This window comes from Protopterus annectens, chromosome 15.part0 (genome assembly GCF_019279795.1).
Source record: "Protopterus annectens isolate FY-2018-M chromosome 15.part0, PAN1.0, whole genome shotgun sequence".
NCBI lineage: Eukaryota > Metazoa > Chordata > Ceratodontiformes > Protopteridae > Protopterus > Protopterus annectens.
The window spans coordinates 25,894,877-25,911,901 of NC_056749.1; the positions used below are offsets into that span (position 1 = coordinate 25,894,877).

Here is a 17,025-nt window from a genome sequence, read left to right on the forward strand (position 1 = left end):
AAGGAGAACAGAAAGGCTGATAAGAGAAGAAAGCTAGACAGACATGATAAGAGAAGAAAGCTAGACAGACAAGAAAAAATCATAAGACATATAACAGCCTCTCTTCCCAGGGATTGCTTATATTATTTTGCAATTGTTAAAGTAGTTACAGATTGCATCTTTAATCAGGAGTTTTTTTAAAATGTAAGCTAAATTTGTTAGATTAAAATGACTTCCAAAGCTGTGAATTAAGAACTAAAAAAAACACAGTTTGCATAACTTGTAGGTGTGTATCTGAGTCTTTCACTGTCTTAGAAAGTTTAAGTGCGTATATATATATATATATATCTGTAGGTTTTCATCAGAATCTCTCACTGGGTCTGTGTACTTATACTGAGAGTATACAGCTGTGTAAACTGAGCTCAGGAATCTTAGTAAATAATTCATTCCTTCTCCCGATCATGTATCACTTGTTGTTAATCAGTCTGAAGTTCCTGATAACATTTCCAGGCCCTTTGAACATTTCAGTTTTGTTACTGTTTATTTTTCTTCTGTTGCTTTCTCGAGTCTCTCCCTGTCAGATTTTTTTTTCCTTTTTGAAGTTTGTGTCTCTGGAACTGGTTCATCCAGCTTGCCCAAATGCTCGGTAAATCCAGCCCTCAAGTAGAGACCAGCAGGAAGTAGGACAGTGCAGGAAGGAGGAGCTGGATCACTACTGGATCACAGGCAGACTCATCCAGGTATCTGGCTGACCGACTAATTCAAAACTGCAATCAGACAGAAGAGATTCTACAGCATTATTTCATCTGGGCTCCATTAGGCTTTTTTCCAAGTGCTTGACTGCAGCTTAGAGAAACCTACGCATCCCCTAGGAGGCTGAACTGAAACGTAATCTGTTGCAGAAACTTACATTCACCTGGCTTAGCAGAGCAGACAGAGTTGCCTGAGGGGTTTTATGGTACCTGCGTCTTACATCTGACAAAAGGACAATCCACCACAGCAGGCCTTTGCTGTCACAGTAAGTGAAAGAATTCTATGCACACTGAGTTCCACTGGAAGTTGAAAAGTTTTTCTGTTTTCTATTATATTCCATCTCATTAGGCTCTATCCAGCCAGCAGGTGTTATAAATTTATATCTTTCTGTCAATATTAATTTATCATGAGGAGTGTACATTGAGTTACAGGTTTTTAAAGTAATGTTGAAGGAAGCATTGGTTTTGCTTTGCATAAGATGTCACATAAACTGCTGCCATTTATGCTAATTATGACCTTTTGAGTAATTAGCATGTACTCACATGCTCAAAGTAATTATTGTACTGCAAAGGACTGTGGGTTCCAGGAGTGCATGAATATTCCAGTCTGAAAGTTTGTCAGCACCTGACTGATGTTCTTTCTAAGAAATGGGGTATGTAACTGTTGGATAAAGATATGATTGCAAGTGAGAATAGTTGGGAGGTTAGATTTTACCATAAACAAGGTCATTGAGATAAAATTCATTTTTTTTAATATGAAATCATAACATCAGGTTCAGGTGCACCTTGACTTTACTAAACTTTATACGAGCAGCATTTCTGGGGGACTGAAAAATGCTCTGAAATCACACGGACGTATAAACCAAATGCATACACACATTACACACATATGCACACACATATACATCCATGAACACACAAACATGCTTGTATGTGCATGTATGTGTGCATACGTGTGTGTGTGTGTGTGTGTCTGTGTGCTCATGTGACTGCTTGTACATGAGTGTATGTGTGTGTGTGTGTGTGTGTGTGTGTGTGTGTGTGTGTGTATTATGTGAGGGTATATGGCTGTGTGTGTAAGATCTCAGAGGTTGGTATATGATAAATTAAACTGATTGTTCTGTAGGCTTAGGGAACAAGTTTTATGTTGAATGATAAAGCCATTGGTCAAAAAATCAAATTTCCTAATCATACTGTTCCTGGTATTTCACATGTCATAAATCACAGCCCCATAAAATTCCATTTATCTGTTTGAATTTCCGCTTCTCATGATTGTACAAAGCGTCTTTACTGAGTAGGACATTACATAGTTTCTTTAGATTTCTGCTTTCCTCTGGCTGTTTTCTGTGTGGTTTTCTATTATACATCTGAAGTAGTTATTGAGATTTTTTTGTAGTATTAAATATATTTATAGGATTATTTAAGTACCACAGTGAAATTTATGTTCAAATATGATACTTTTATAGATTATTTTTTTTATAAGTTTAATTTATTTAGTTTTCTTATTCAGAATGTGATCCATTTGACACAAGTACCATTTTCAAATTAATTGGTTATGGCTGTGATTTTGTTATATTTCTTTTATTTCAAATTATTTTATTTTGACTTTTTTCATTCTAATTGTATTAAATTTCATTTCTTTGTGTTTGATTGATGTAGGTGTATTTTTTGCATAGTTTAAATATTTTTGTGCATTCAGTATGAGAAATTTCATTTTCCATTCTGTTAGTATGAGTGGGGCTGAGTTATACTGATTGGTCACATTGTTAGATTTATGAGACACCTAAAGCAACAGTAAATGTTTGACAACACATAAAAAGTGGTGCTAAATAAAACATTTAAACTCTGTACCTGATATGTGTTTATCATATGCCTTTATCTGTGTACACAGTCTAATAATCAGGCTCACGTATACCGCTGCAGAGGGTGGGAGAGAAATCCCGTACTACTAGCAGGACAAGGACACTGTTTGTGACTGCTGCCTCAAAGGGAGGCCTTAGCATGTAGAAAGTTATTTGCTTGGAATGGTCTTATGTTCATAGACATGTGATGCTTAATTGAGATGTGATAGACATTACACACTCAGTCAAGATTTGTGTAACTTTCCAGAGGTGGGGCGTGGTTCACTCATGTCTAATGTGCATTACACAGTTAAGTTTCTTGTCAGGATTGTAAGGAGCAGATTGTGAACTGAAGCCGTTTGAAATAGTGCTATATTTACCCACAATGCATTTCTCTGTCACATTCTCATGTTCTACTTCCAGACTTACAAAGTCCACTCAGTCAAGAAGGTGACTAACAGTGGAGAACAGCACAAGAGTTCTTGAGAGACAAATTGCCAGGTAGAGCTCGTTGGTAACATACAACGGGGAATTCTGCCACTTTTATAAGATGGAATGTGGCAAAAACTTAATGTGTATCCCTAAAACTGTCTACCTCTACTTAAAAACCTTGTATCTCTAACACTGTCTGCTTCCAATGGAAACATATCCAGGTTGGGAATGGTTGGAATTTTTATTGCTGTCTGTTTCTAATGAAAATCTTTTGATACAGGAAAAGAGAGGAATTTGTATAACTAGCACTGCCTGGTCTCCAGTAGAAATCTACTCAGAATGATCAGGTAGAGGTATACAGCATGCTACAAATAATTATATGGTGACAGCAGGGCTGAATGCATGACCAAAAAGGTGCAGACATTCAACTGTTCTGTAAGAGCTACAGAGCAGAGCATTTTCTGGTATACTCTGAATAGGAGCAACCACCCCCTCCCACCTCCCCCATACCAGTCTGATTACCTGAGAGAACATCACCACAATTTTACAGCTAACCTTTCCTTGTTTAGCAGGAATGCTTTTGCCTATCCTATGCTAAATTGGGTTAACTGTTTATAAAACACCAAGTAATGGAAGACACTTCAGTTCAGCTATGAAGAACATTTGCAATCCTTGTTTCTTTACTCTTGTTAAATGGAGGCGGCTCTGTTTTTGGTAGTATTGGTAATTTCAGGGAAATGAGGCACAGACAGTTACAGTAATTGATGTCTGTAGGCCAGGAAATCCATGCTGCTCATATGCCTTTTTTAAAAACTGCAAGTTCATAAGTTACAAATCAACCCGAGTTATTTTTAGCTTACTCTGTACGGAGTACTACAGGGCTGTAAATGTCCAGTCATCAGAGAAATGTTTTCCCACGCACTGGGTTATGGCTTTGCAATAATTACTCATACCTTGATAGTATCATATCATCTTGTCTGTCAGGTGCACCTGCATGAAGTTTTATTTATGACAAAAGTGTTTTCATCTCTGTGCAAAGGGCAGTTGAGGGCTGCGTGACTATCAAAGAACAGACTCAGGATACCTGAGCTGTAATACACACACACACACACACACACACACACACACACGCATGCACACATTCACGCACACGTGCACACACACCCACGCACGCGCACACACACACACACACAAATGCACGTGTGCATACTTATTGGGATATTCAATAGTAGTTTTTAAAATGCTAGAAATATTTATTGGGCAGCAGGACTTGTAAAATACGACAAATATTTCTCCAGAGTGCACTGTGACCTTGAAGAGTCACAAGAAAGCTCCTAAGGTCTGAAAGCACAAAGGGGTAAATATTACTGATGTTTCATAGCTTGTATTCCATTTTCCATTTATATGGTACATTTTCTAGCTGTTTGCTGATCTTCTTCAAGAAACAGCATGCTTGGATTATGCAGAACTCATTTCCTGCAGTTCTGGCAGCATTTAGTGCATAAGATTAAAGCTAGCTGCTCTTAACAAGCTGCTTCCTGTAGTTAGTGCATAAGATTAAAGCTAGCTGCTCGTAACAAGCTGCTTCCTGTAGTTAGTGCATAAGATTAAAGCTAGCTGCTCGTAACAAGCTGCTTCCTGTAGTTAGTGCATAAGATTAAAGCTAGCTGCTCGTAACAAGCTGCTTCCTGTAGTTAGTGCATAAGATTAAAGCTAGCTGCTCATAACAAGCTGCTTCCTGTAGTTAGTGCGTAAGATTAAAGCTAGCTGCTCGTAACAAGCTGCTTCCTGTAGTTAAGAGTTTGATTCTCTCAGCTTCCATTTCCTTGCTGAGTGATTTTGAGCAAGTCACTTAACCAGACAATGCTCCTAAGCTGAATCTGAGAAAGATCCATGTGACTGTACTGTGGTTAACAAATATAAATATCAAAACAGTACTTCCATGTGACCACTATGGACTATGATGTTTGCAGACGACATTGTGATCTGTAGTGAGAGTAGGGATCAGGTTGAGGAGACGCTGGACAGGTGGAGATATACTCTAGAGAGGAGAGGAATGATGGTCAGCAGGACTAAGACAGAATATATGTGTGTGAATGAGAGGGAGGCTAGAGGAATGGTGAGGATGCAGGGAGAAGAGTTGGCGAAGGTGGATGAGTTTAACTACTTGGGATCAACAGTTCAGAGTAATGGTGAGTGTGGAAGAGAGTTGAAGATGAGAGTACAGGCAGGGTGGAATGGGTGGAGTGTCAGGAGTGATTTGTGACAGACGGGTACCAGTAAGAGTGAAAGGGAAGGTCTACAAGAGGGTAGTGAGACCAGCTATGTTGTATGGGTTGGAGACGGTGGCATTGACAAAAAGGCAGGCGTCAGAGCTGGAAGTGGCAGAGTTAAAGATGTTGAAATTTGCACTGGGTGTGACAAGGGTAGACAGGATTAGGAATCAGTATATTAGAGGGTCAGCTCAGGTTGGACGGTTTGGATACAAAGTCAGAGAGGCGAGATTGAGTTTGTTTGGACATGTGCTGAGGAGGGATTGTCAAAAGATTTTTAATACTCTTAACATATACTGGAAGAATCACGCAGCAAAAAAGGTAGGCCAAAAAAGAGTTTATTTAACATGCATGGAGATCTGCCACAAAAAGTTCTTGGTTGTCAGCAGTCTAATTTCTACACACTTTACATGGGTTTTTATACCCTCTTTCATGCATACTCAGCAGCTGGTTACTAGACAAGGAATTTCAGTCAAGGCTATAAATTCACTCAGTGGAGCCTTAGATGGTAAAAAAGTCAGACACAAGATAAGTTGGTGCCTACATCAAGGTAACATCCATGCACTCCTCCTTGGTCAGAGGTCAGTCCCAAGATAGGCCTGTGCCTGGACCAAAGTAGCATCTGTGCATTCCTTTCTGGTCAGCAAATTCCTTACAAGAAAAACAACTCATTTTAGCTTATTTCTTTGCCAATGCAGTTTCACATTTTAACCCTTCCTATACAGGATACAAAGATGTTGAACACAAAGATTCTTACTACATTTCCCTCACAACACTTTGTATCCCCAGTAATACATTTTATTCATACAGGTTTTAACACAGTTCATTTCCTGTATATTCAAAATAATAAGCTTTAGTTGCATTGGCAGACAATACACTCGATATTATCATTCGGATGCAAGGAATGCAGCAACAACCCAACAGTAGGAATATAATAGCACCAATACATACAGCAATTAAGACATTCATAAATACTGTTCCTCAATTCCCAAACCAATTTTGGAAAAGTCAGTCAATGGATTCTGTCCTGGTTTTGTAAGTTCAGAAACTTGCTGTAGGATCTCCAGATGACTGTTAATGTCATATCAGTTGTCTGTAATGAACGGACAACACTTCTAGGGTGAGTTCGAGCGCCACGATTCTGCAACACTACAGTCCTTATTGCAGTTAACTCATCCGTCACCAATCCTAGCACAGAAAAAGTTGCATTGCTCAGAGTTTCTAACAGTTTTGACAGTTTTCTGAGCTCCCAAATAGATTTTACTGTCCCATAAGCTGGAAGAATACCAGCCCAAGAAATGACATCATCGCCCAAGTCCATGTGTGACAGTCCCTTGCTGCTACTGTGGGCCAAATCGTGATGATAGATCCAGGATGCATCAATGTTACCCTCGGATTAACAGGTTTATTCACATTTTACCTTGGGGAAGAGTAAATGAATGTCTTATAGCTGGTGCTAAATAACCCAAAACAAACTGCCTGACCAATTCCTTGGTAACCATTTGTATGCTTTTTTACCACAGACAAAATAACAGTCATTCACTTTAAGAGTGATATTTACTGGAATAGGATGATTTCCTTTGTCTTGTATCCCTTTAAACAAAAGATCATACACAGATAACATTTTTTCAACAAAACTTGTGACATTAATAAGCCCTGTACTATTAATAAGCACTCTTATAGGCTTGAAACTTGTTGCACAGTGCCCATCTATTGTACAGTTATGAATTATGGTTACATTACATTGACTCCATCCAACCTTAATTTTTCCAGATCTCTGGAAACATACAGTTCCATTCTGACGACCCATGAGGGGTAGTGCTATTTTGTCCTTTAAAGGCTACTTTGAAGTTTCAAACAGTAAATTAGTCCATGTATCATTTGCCCCAAAGGGACTGTACCTAACATCAGGCCACCATGTACAGTAGGGATAGCTGTGCATATCCAACAATTTGAAACATTAAAAGACAAAGCATATGCATATTTAATAGCTTGACGTATTAAAGGGTGGATGCCAAGCTGTATTTTTATCTCTCTTCATTTGGCTAGTTTCGTTTGAAAATAAAACGCCAAAACAGAAAAGTAACAATCACACTTATTAACAACAAAATTAGTTTGGAATGCGAAAGACTAAATCCTTCCGGTATTTGCATTGCTACAATAGTCAGATATTCATACAAAACAAGATTACTACTAATTAGTGTTCCTCAGTTTCCTGGTTCCACTTTCAGGATCCTGTTGTTCTTCTGATCTGAAAAATAATAATTCATTAGAGAAGTGTTAGTTTTTGTCAGCATTTTCCTCATGTAATCTGCTATCTCTTGTAAGACTGCATATAACTGCAGAATTTCCTGCTTTATCCCAATATAGATTTTGTAACAAGATTTTTGTGACCTTGTGTTTAAAGAATTGCTCTTCATATTTGTCGTCTGGTCCTACATACTTTCTGTAGTACATTGTACAGTGCAGTTGTTTAGCTACCACTGGTTGTGCCATATTTGCTTAAGGCCAAATTAGTTAGCTCATTTACTACATTTTGTGGTCCAGTTTCGACAAGATCATTACTGTACCAGTAGTGTAAATCACCCTGCCCCACCTGCAACATAACATCTTGAATTTCTACTCGTTTGGCTAGAATCCCTGATGCAGTCGGCACAGCTGCTATGCCAAACACATGCATCAAATCTCTCCTAATAAGTTTACAGGGCAAATTTTGGAAATAATGACTCAAATCTGATAGTTTGGTTAGTTTCAGGGTCCGTAAACCATAAGGGTTTAGATAGTGGTTCTTTATAAATGCGCCATTGGCTGCCTTGACTAATACATAGTCATCAGAAGTTACATCAGATGGCACTGCAGAGGTTTTAGCAGGGTCCTGGAGGCCCCTGAATCACACAAAATTCTACATCCTTCCCTTCCACTTGAAGTGTGATAATCGGTTGTGCCTCTAGCTGCATAGTTACAGCCAGCTGTTAAATTAATAACCTGATATTCAGCCTGAAAAATCAGTCACTTCATTCTCCCATCCTGCACATTCCCTTTACCTTCTTTATTCACATTCTCAAAATCATTCTCATTTTGTATTACTGACTCCTCAGCATCTGGGTCCGGTTCGTGCTGCCATTATATAGTCATGCTGAACTATGATTTGGAGCAGCAGTGGATTTCCGAATGCCCTTCTTACTGCATTTAAACATTCCCCTCTTTTGTCTGCCTTCGTAATCTTCAAAATGTCCTACATTCCTTCTCCCTCTGCCTCTACCCTGTCCCCTTCCTCTACCTCTGTTGGACGGAGCTTACATTAACATAAGTGTTTTATCCCACCATAAAGGTTTGAGCCTGTTTTCTTTTCTTTTCTCAAGATATTTATCTGCATGTAAAGGGATACGAGTGTGTGGACAGGGTATGTACCTTAGCTTCTTTTGTTTTTACTCTGATTTGTTTATACTATGGTTACGTGTTCTCCAGAGTCTCCTCTGCTTGTTTTTGTAAAACTATGGAGGGTATTTTTCCCTGCTTCTCTGCCTCCTGTAAGACTCACACTGGGACACCTTTTCTTGATTTTCTGCTTCTTTCTTTTTGATACTGGGGTGGACTAACCCTGTCTTTAGTGACATCAGAATACAAGGGTAGGGCCGTTGGTTTACGACAGACAATAGATGTTTCCATCTTCTTTGTGGACAAAAATGCACCTTTTGCACTCGAGCCACTACTTCCTTATTTGAAAATTGTTCCCTATGTCTCTTATTAGCTTCTTCTAACCATTTCTGTGCTTGAGGAAATCCTACCTTTTTTTGTTTCTTAACCTTACTTCCTGTGTCCCTGGTCTCTCACTAGATTTTGACATTCTGATTTATTCAAGGTACCACTAAACCCATAGTCTTTCTTCCATTTTTTTATATATTTCAAGTTTTTCGGATGTAATTTAAACATATATTCCTCATCCTCAGTCCTTTTATTTAAGCAGCCCTTACTAACACAACAACTGCTTCCTATTCCCATTTTTCTTATTTAAAAGAAAAACTGTTTCCCATTTTTCTTATTTAAAAGAAAACTGTTTCCTTTTCCTGAGATCTCTACCGGTCTTTTGTAAAATTTAAGCAAAAGAAATGCCTTTATGAGTAGTCCCTTAAAAACTTTTACAAAAACAAAAGCTTACCTTACTGCGGATCTTCCGCCTGCTCGTTCGATCACGTAAATCCCCGGATCGAATCTAAGAGTGACTGGCCTCTACTTTTGTCGGAGGTCTTTCCATTCAAGGGAGCCGAGATTCGCTCTCCCCTTCCTGTACAGGTTTTCAGTCCCTCTTATGCGATTAAATTCGTGAAGAGGTGGCCCCGTTCTTCCAGAAATGTCAAAAGATTTTTAATACTCTTAACATATACTGGAAGAATCAAAGGTAGGCCAAAAAGAGTTTATTTAACATGCATGGAGATCTGCCACAAAAGTTCTTGGTTGTCAGCAGTCTAATTTCTACACACTTTACATGGGTTTTTATACCCTCTTTCATGCATACTCAGCAGCTGGTTACTAGACAAGGAATTTCAGTCAAGGCTATAAATTCACTCAGTGGAGCCTTAGATGGTAAAAAAGTCAGACACAAGATAAGTTGGTGCCTACATCAAGGTAACATCCATGCACTCCTCCTTGGTCAGAGGTCAGTCCCAAGATAGGCCTGTGCCTGGACCAAAGTAGCATCTGTGCATTCCTTTCTGGTCAGCAAATTCCTTACAAGAAAAACAACTCATTTTAGCTTATTTCTTTGCACGCAATGCAGTTTCACATTTTAACCCTTCCTATACAGGATACAAAGATGTTGAACACAAAGATTCTTACTACAGGGATGATGGGTATATTGGGAAAAGAATGCTACGGATGGAGCTGCCAGGTAAGAGGAAAAGAGGAAGGCCTAAGATAAGGTTTATGGATGTGGTGAGAGAGGACATGCAGGCAGTTGGTGTGACTGAGCAATATGCAGAGGACAGGGAGAAATGGAAACAGATGATCCGCTGTGGTGACCCCTAACGGGAACAGCTGAAAAAGAAGAAGAAGACTTCCATGTGACCATTAACATATAAGATGCTGAATATCCACTGGGTGTTGTGCCTTGACCTGGCTGCATGTACACATTCCATTGGCTACAAACTGAATGCAGAAACTGTTTCTAAAGTTCCTTCATACCTCTCAGATGTACAGATTTTCGCTGGATGTCCAGATTTTGCCTTATATTTTTGGTCCGTTTTTCATAAAATTGTGGCTTTCTGGCAAATTAGTAGCAAATCATTAAAGACTTGAAGTTAGAAAATAATGACAGACATTTGAGTTTTAGACTTCATACTCTTCAGAAAATTCATGCTAATGCAAAACTTGTTATTCTATCAACTTTCTAAGCTTGTAAGAGCAATATTTAAAAAGTGTCCCTATCTGTACCACATTTTTCATGGCTTTGTCCAGATTTCTTGCTCTAAGAGATTGAGAGGCATGGTCCTACTTTTTGATAAATGGAGATTTAGTGAGAACAGTTGCATCATTGTGACTAGACTTAGGCTTTTTCCTAGGTGGTTTAAAAACATTTTATGATTTATTCTCAGAGATAGATATTCCATTAGCATGCCTGGGAATTCTAAGGGTGTGTGCCAAACAGTCAGGATTTTAATTACATCTCAGGATCTCAGAATCTAAGGCCAACATCTGATGCTAACTCATTAGTCCTCACTGACTTTCAGCTGTTACTGCCTGTCTGAAACAACTAGCATCTGATGAAAGTATCATAACTGTCTACATGGAGATTACAAGCCAAAAAGGAAATTCCTTTTTCTGTTGCCTGTCTGATAATTTTATAACTTTAATTCAGATATTTATAATTAACATTTAAGCATCATTGGTTTAAGAAAATGTAGGTCTTTGTTCTACCAAAGGCTTCATGGTCCCCATCTTTGAAAATGAACTATCTCTGGGTTATTTTATTTGGAAATTCCCATCTACAAAAATCACATACACACACACACACACACACACACACACACACACACACACACACACACACACACACACACACACCACAGAGGCCAGGGCTCATCTCCACCTTCTGTTCTCATTGCCCTGCAGTTGATTGAAATTTGGTGTGCAAGCACTTGTAATCTGATGCTGTATCCTTTCCTAGTATTGTACTGACTCTGGAAGGAGTTCTGGAGGGTCCTCAAGTAGGTAAAGAGTTCATTAAGGGACCACATGCCTTTAACTCAAATAGGAAATGTTTTATCATAGGCTGCAATTGAATTTAAAAGACAATGCTTTGAGACATACATTAACTTGCAAGTTCTGACCCAAATGATGCAATAAACAAGATTACCATTGTCCATGTGTCCATGTCACTTCCACTGTCTTTAAAGGACAGAAAGCATAAACATAGTTGTGATGATCTGAGGTAGTGTCACCTGTGCTAGGGGGAGTAGGTCAGTGCATGTGTAACATATGCCAGCATAGCAAGCTGAAGTTTTGTAAATAATTATATGCCATTTGAATATCAAACTGATTTGTAGAGATGCTAGTGTTAAAGTAGGTCTTGGTGGACAGAAAAGAAATATACATGTATGTCAGACTGTACTGTTGCAACTGATGAAATGTATATCTTTTAACAGAGAATGCTGGAAGGGAAGGAGTTAAGCTTAGCCCAGCTAACCTTAAGAAAAAATAGCTTGAAATTAAATGACTTGGTTTTGGCTGTAAAACGTTTATCTCACAGGTCTAAATGCAACCAGGGAAGCAATGTCTGTGAAAAGCCTGGGCTGGCATCCTGTTCTAGTGTCCTTAATAGTGAACTAATTGTTACCCTGTTACCCTGGGGTGCCAAAAGAATGGCTTGCTAGGTTCTGCAGGAAGGGTGAAAGTGCTGGAATTGTGTTACAGGTTCCAGATGCTGTAATACACCTTTAGCTAAAGTTGTGTGTGTGTGTGTGTGTGTGTGTGTGTGTGTGTGTGTGTGTGTGTGTGCGTGCATGTGTGCGTGTGTGCGTGCGTGTGTGTGTGTGTGTGTGTGTGTGTGTGTGTGTATTGTGACATATCAGTGCCAGATCCTGGCTCAGTTTCTAGTGAGAGGGTAATGTGGGAACCACAGAGTCAGGTGACCAGATGAGATGCCATTATTTAGCCAGCACTGAAATCGTATTTGAATATTAGTGAGAGATTTGAGGGATGCACTCTATTTGTGGTCCTGACAAGACACTCATCCACTTTCATCTAGCCTTGCTTTAGTAAGTAACTAGGGAACAGTAATTCTACAGTTAATTATAGAAATATAGTGAGATTAGCTAAATGACATTTTTTTCTGTATCTGCCTAGTTTCTTTCTATCTGTGTTGTTTTTTTTTTTATAGAGAAACCAATCCACAGAAACTATTTATTGTAAATGCTTTCGTACATAAAAACCATGCACTTCCTCAGACAACATAACCCAGTAAATCAAGACTTATATAGTAAACAGAAAACCAATAAACCATGCAATTACATTAAATTAATTAATTAATTAATTACAACTAAAGACACCCTTACATTTAAAGAAACATTCATACCTAAAAATGTCATACTTAAAATGGTCTACACAATAAACAGGTGTTTAAAAATAAATAACATATTTAAAAATGTATTTATATATTTAAATTCATATTATATATGTATTTTTCATACAAATAGATAAATAAATACAACTGTACACATCAACATTAATAATGGTACTTATAGTATGCTAGCCTATTTTTTACCTTTCCAGAGCCTTCAATTTCAACAAGCATTTAACAGAACAGGCATCATTGAAACCAGGGTAAATATGTGCATTGGTTTGTAACTGCCATAAAAGTTCCATCTCCTCTAGTTTAAGCTGCCAAGGTCCCCCTCTCGGATTTATCGAACTTATCTACAGTATAAGCAGGGGTATTAGTACCAACGTTTTAGCTAGAGACATAAGTGAATTTGGGAAACATAGTTTCCAATTCACCGTTGTGGATAGTATTCCAAAAAATCCGAGAGGGGGACCTTGGCAGCCTAAACTAGAGGAGCGGGAACTTATATGGCAGTTACAAACCAATGTACATATTTACCCTGGTTTCAATGATGCCTGTTCTATTAAATGCTTGTTGAAATTGAAGGCTCTGGAAAGGTAAAAAATAGGCTAGCATACTATAAGTACCATTATTAATGTTGATGTGTACAGTTGTATTTATTTATCTATTTGTATGAAAAATACATATATAATATGAATTTAAATATATAAATACATTTTTAAATAGGTTATTTATTTTTAACCACCTGTTTATTGTGTAGACCATTTTAAGTATGACGTTTTTAGGTATGAATGTTTCTTTAAATGTAAGGGTGTCTTTAGTTGTAATTAATTAATTAATTAATTTAATGTAATTGTGTGGTTTATTGGTTTTCTGTTTACTAGATAAGTCTTGATTTACTGGGTTATGTTGTCTGAGGAACTGCATGGATTTTATGTACGAAAGCACTTACAATAAATAGTTTCTGTGGATTGGTTTCTCTGCTTTTTCGTTTTTGTATGCAGTTTTGTGTTTCTTTTGGCCTTTTCTGGTTTTATGGCGGAGAGCAGTATTCCACATTCCCAGTCTTTATTTTCACAAAGTTCAACTAATGGTCTTTGCAGCAGGTCTACCAGCACATCTTCAGAGGCGAATGCCGTGGGTGCCCTTACAGCCTTGGTCCAGCAGCTAACCAACAAAGCTGACGACCTGTCGAGGAGAATTTCCGAACAGGGGTCTTCCAATTCTACTGGATCTGGACCTGGTATTATTGTTAATTCTGATGCTCTACACAATACTTCTGGTACAGCTCCTGTTTTGACCTCGAGTCGTGGAGGGACGACCTGTGCTAACTGGTCTTCCTAGTCGTGTGAACGGTAACAGTAACAGCAACAATGGTAAAAACATTGGGCCACTGGGCGATGGTTCTGGGAAGAGACTTGATACGCCTACCCTAAATGACTTTATTAAAGTGCCCTTCGCCTTTGGTTCTACTAGCTTGGGTCATAATTCTGGTGAACGCGAAGTAATTAACAACACTGTTTTTTGCCTAAAGCAATTTGACCACAAATTACTGAAGTACAAGAAATTACAAACTGAGATCTTGTATTTCAGGGAATGTATCAAATTTAAGTTGGTTCCAAAAGGTTTGAGACAATGGAGGTACCCTTCCGGTCTTTTAAAAAACTCTGAGTTTCATTTACAACTAGTCCAGTTATTTAATAAACAAGGACTTGAGTTTTTGGAAGCACTTATCATCAATTATGACAAGCAAATGTCTGATTTGAAACAGCAACTTGAAAAATTGGAGAATGACATTATATCGGATCCTGATTTTGGCCGATATGAGTATGACTATAAAAGGATTTTTTCTAGTATTGATTCACTTTTAAGTAAAATCATGGACACAAAAATTCAAAAATTAAACAGGGATAAGCTAGAATATGATCAAAATAGGGCTTACCCTGATCCTCCGCCCATTCCCAATAATGTTACAAACGATTATTCAGTTGCCTCGGAGACGGACAATACGAGGACGTCCGTTTCTGATGACATCATAAGCACTACCCGAGCAAACAGCATTTCAAGTAGTCCTGGTGTTCGGCGTAGTGAAAGAATAAGAAACAATAACCAACAACATCATAATGGTCGACCAGTCAACAATCTGAACCCACAGAACACCTCTAATCAGGATTTTCAACAGGGCGGCAACAGGGTGACGTCCAGTACGGGTTTTTCCAACCGATGTCCCAGACAACAACGCAGGAAGAACAACCGCCACAGGCGGTAGTTTCTGTGGATCAGCATGATACCCTGACTGTGTATAAAAGTGTTGGAGGGGACTTTAATGTTTATAACTTTAGTTCAATTGAAGTTCCACAAGACATGGTGGAGTTTCTGTCTAAGGGGTTTAATTTTGTGCCCAATTTCAAACCTAATCTAGCCAGGACAATTTGTGACCTGAAAGTATTTGTTCAAAAGATAAATCTCAATGTAATGTTTGATAATCACAGTAGCATTATATCTAGTGAATGTGTTTCTAGTGTTTTTAACCCACCGCTACAATCTACTTTAGCCCTTTTTGAAAAAAATTCCAAAATGCATTTTAGAGCTTTAATGGATAACAATTGTGTGAATAGTTTTTTTCAATATAGTAATATTTCAATTGCTGAAAGGGAATTTGTTGCTTATGTTAAAGCCCACAATGTACGTGTGATGCAACCTGACAAGGGTGGGGGGGGGGTCATTTTTATGGATGAATCTGAGTATAATAATAGGATGTACGGCATGCTGTCTACAGACAACTATACTAAAGTGTCTTTAAATGAATTTAATCAGGCATATCAGTGTATTAGAACATTTTTGACAGATCTTTTTATTGATGCCTCTATTTCTATTGACACTTACCATAATTTAAGCATGCAAGCACCCTTAACACCAGTTATTTTTGGCATCCCCAAACTCCATAAAAATATGATAGATCCCCCTTTGAGACCCATTATTGATGGACGTAAATCTATAACCTATGCTTGTGCTAAATGCATAGACCTAAGGTTGAAGTCAGCTTTATAATCAGAGGTTCAGATTTATTGTGATTCTTGGCACTTTCTGAATAATCTTAATAGTTTGCCTTTTGATCCATCTTATGGTTTCTTAACAGTAGATATTAAAGATCTATATACTGTGATTCCCCAATATACTGGTATTGACTGGGCAAGGGAATTTCTCCTTTCTAAACATGTTCCAGGAAATGACGTGGACTTGATTACTTCACTCCTGGACATTATTTTAAGTAACAACGTTTTTATGTTTAGAGGCGAGTTCTTCCTTCAAAAATCAGGTGTGGCTATGGGCTCTCCGTGTGGTGGTAGTTTCGCTAACACGGTTATGGCATTTTGGGAAAAAACTTATTTGTTTTCTAACTCTACCTTTAAGGAGAAAGTTGCATGGTATACCAGATATCAGGATGACATGTTTTTCATCCTTAAAGGAAATGCAGAAGATGCCCAAACCTTAGTTCAGATAATGTCATCTTTTACCAATTTTCTAGATTTTACTTTTCAATTTCATGATTCTAGAATTAATTTTCTAGACATTGATCTTAGCAAAGACTTGATGTATAATAGGTCTGTGACAACTACCTATAGAAAGCCTTTTTATAGTAACTCATTTTTGCACTTTTTAAGTAGTCATCCCTACCATCAAAAGAGAGGTGTGGTTAAAGGCCAACTCATTAGAGCCTCTAGAATGACTTCAAGGGATGTAGATTTTACAAATGAGCGTCATCTCTTAAAAACAATGTTCATTAACCGTGGGTACCCGATTTCCCTCATTAATAATTTGATTGACGAAGTTAAAGGAAAGAAGCAATCGGGGTCTTTTAGATCTATTTTAGTTAGAGGCTATGTGTTAGCCGAGGAACCCAATGAGTTGGCGAATGTTTCATCAGGTTGCCAGAGTTCACAACAAGTTTCTCAGGGCAGGTATACTACCAGTTTTTTTACCCAATTTTCAGAAATTGCTAATGAATTTAGGAATATTTTGAGTAATAACTGGAATCTCATTACCCAGGACCAGTCTATTAGCAACTTATTGGGTACAAGACCATTTGTTACATTCAGAAGAGGTTGTAACCTTAAAATGTTATTTGAAACCCCGACTGTTAAATATCAACAAGTACGAGGTATGTTCAAATGCGGGAGGTGTAAATA

General features: G+C 38.1%; 1 protein-coding gene across 1 annotated transcript in view; it reads left to right on the forward strand.

The window, feature by feature from the left end:
• The first annotated feature begins 710 nt into the window (after window positions 1-710).
• The window catches only part of LOC122790032 (myosin-10-like), a 1,094,188-nt gene continuing 1,077,873 nt past the window's right edge, over window positions 711-17,025 (forward strand). The window contains exon 1 of the mRNA XM_044057583.1: window positions 711-997. The gene's annotated coding sequence lies outside the window, so the exon portion shown is untranslated. The remainder of the gene's footprint in view (window positions 998-17,025) is intronic.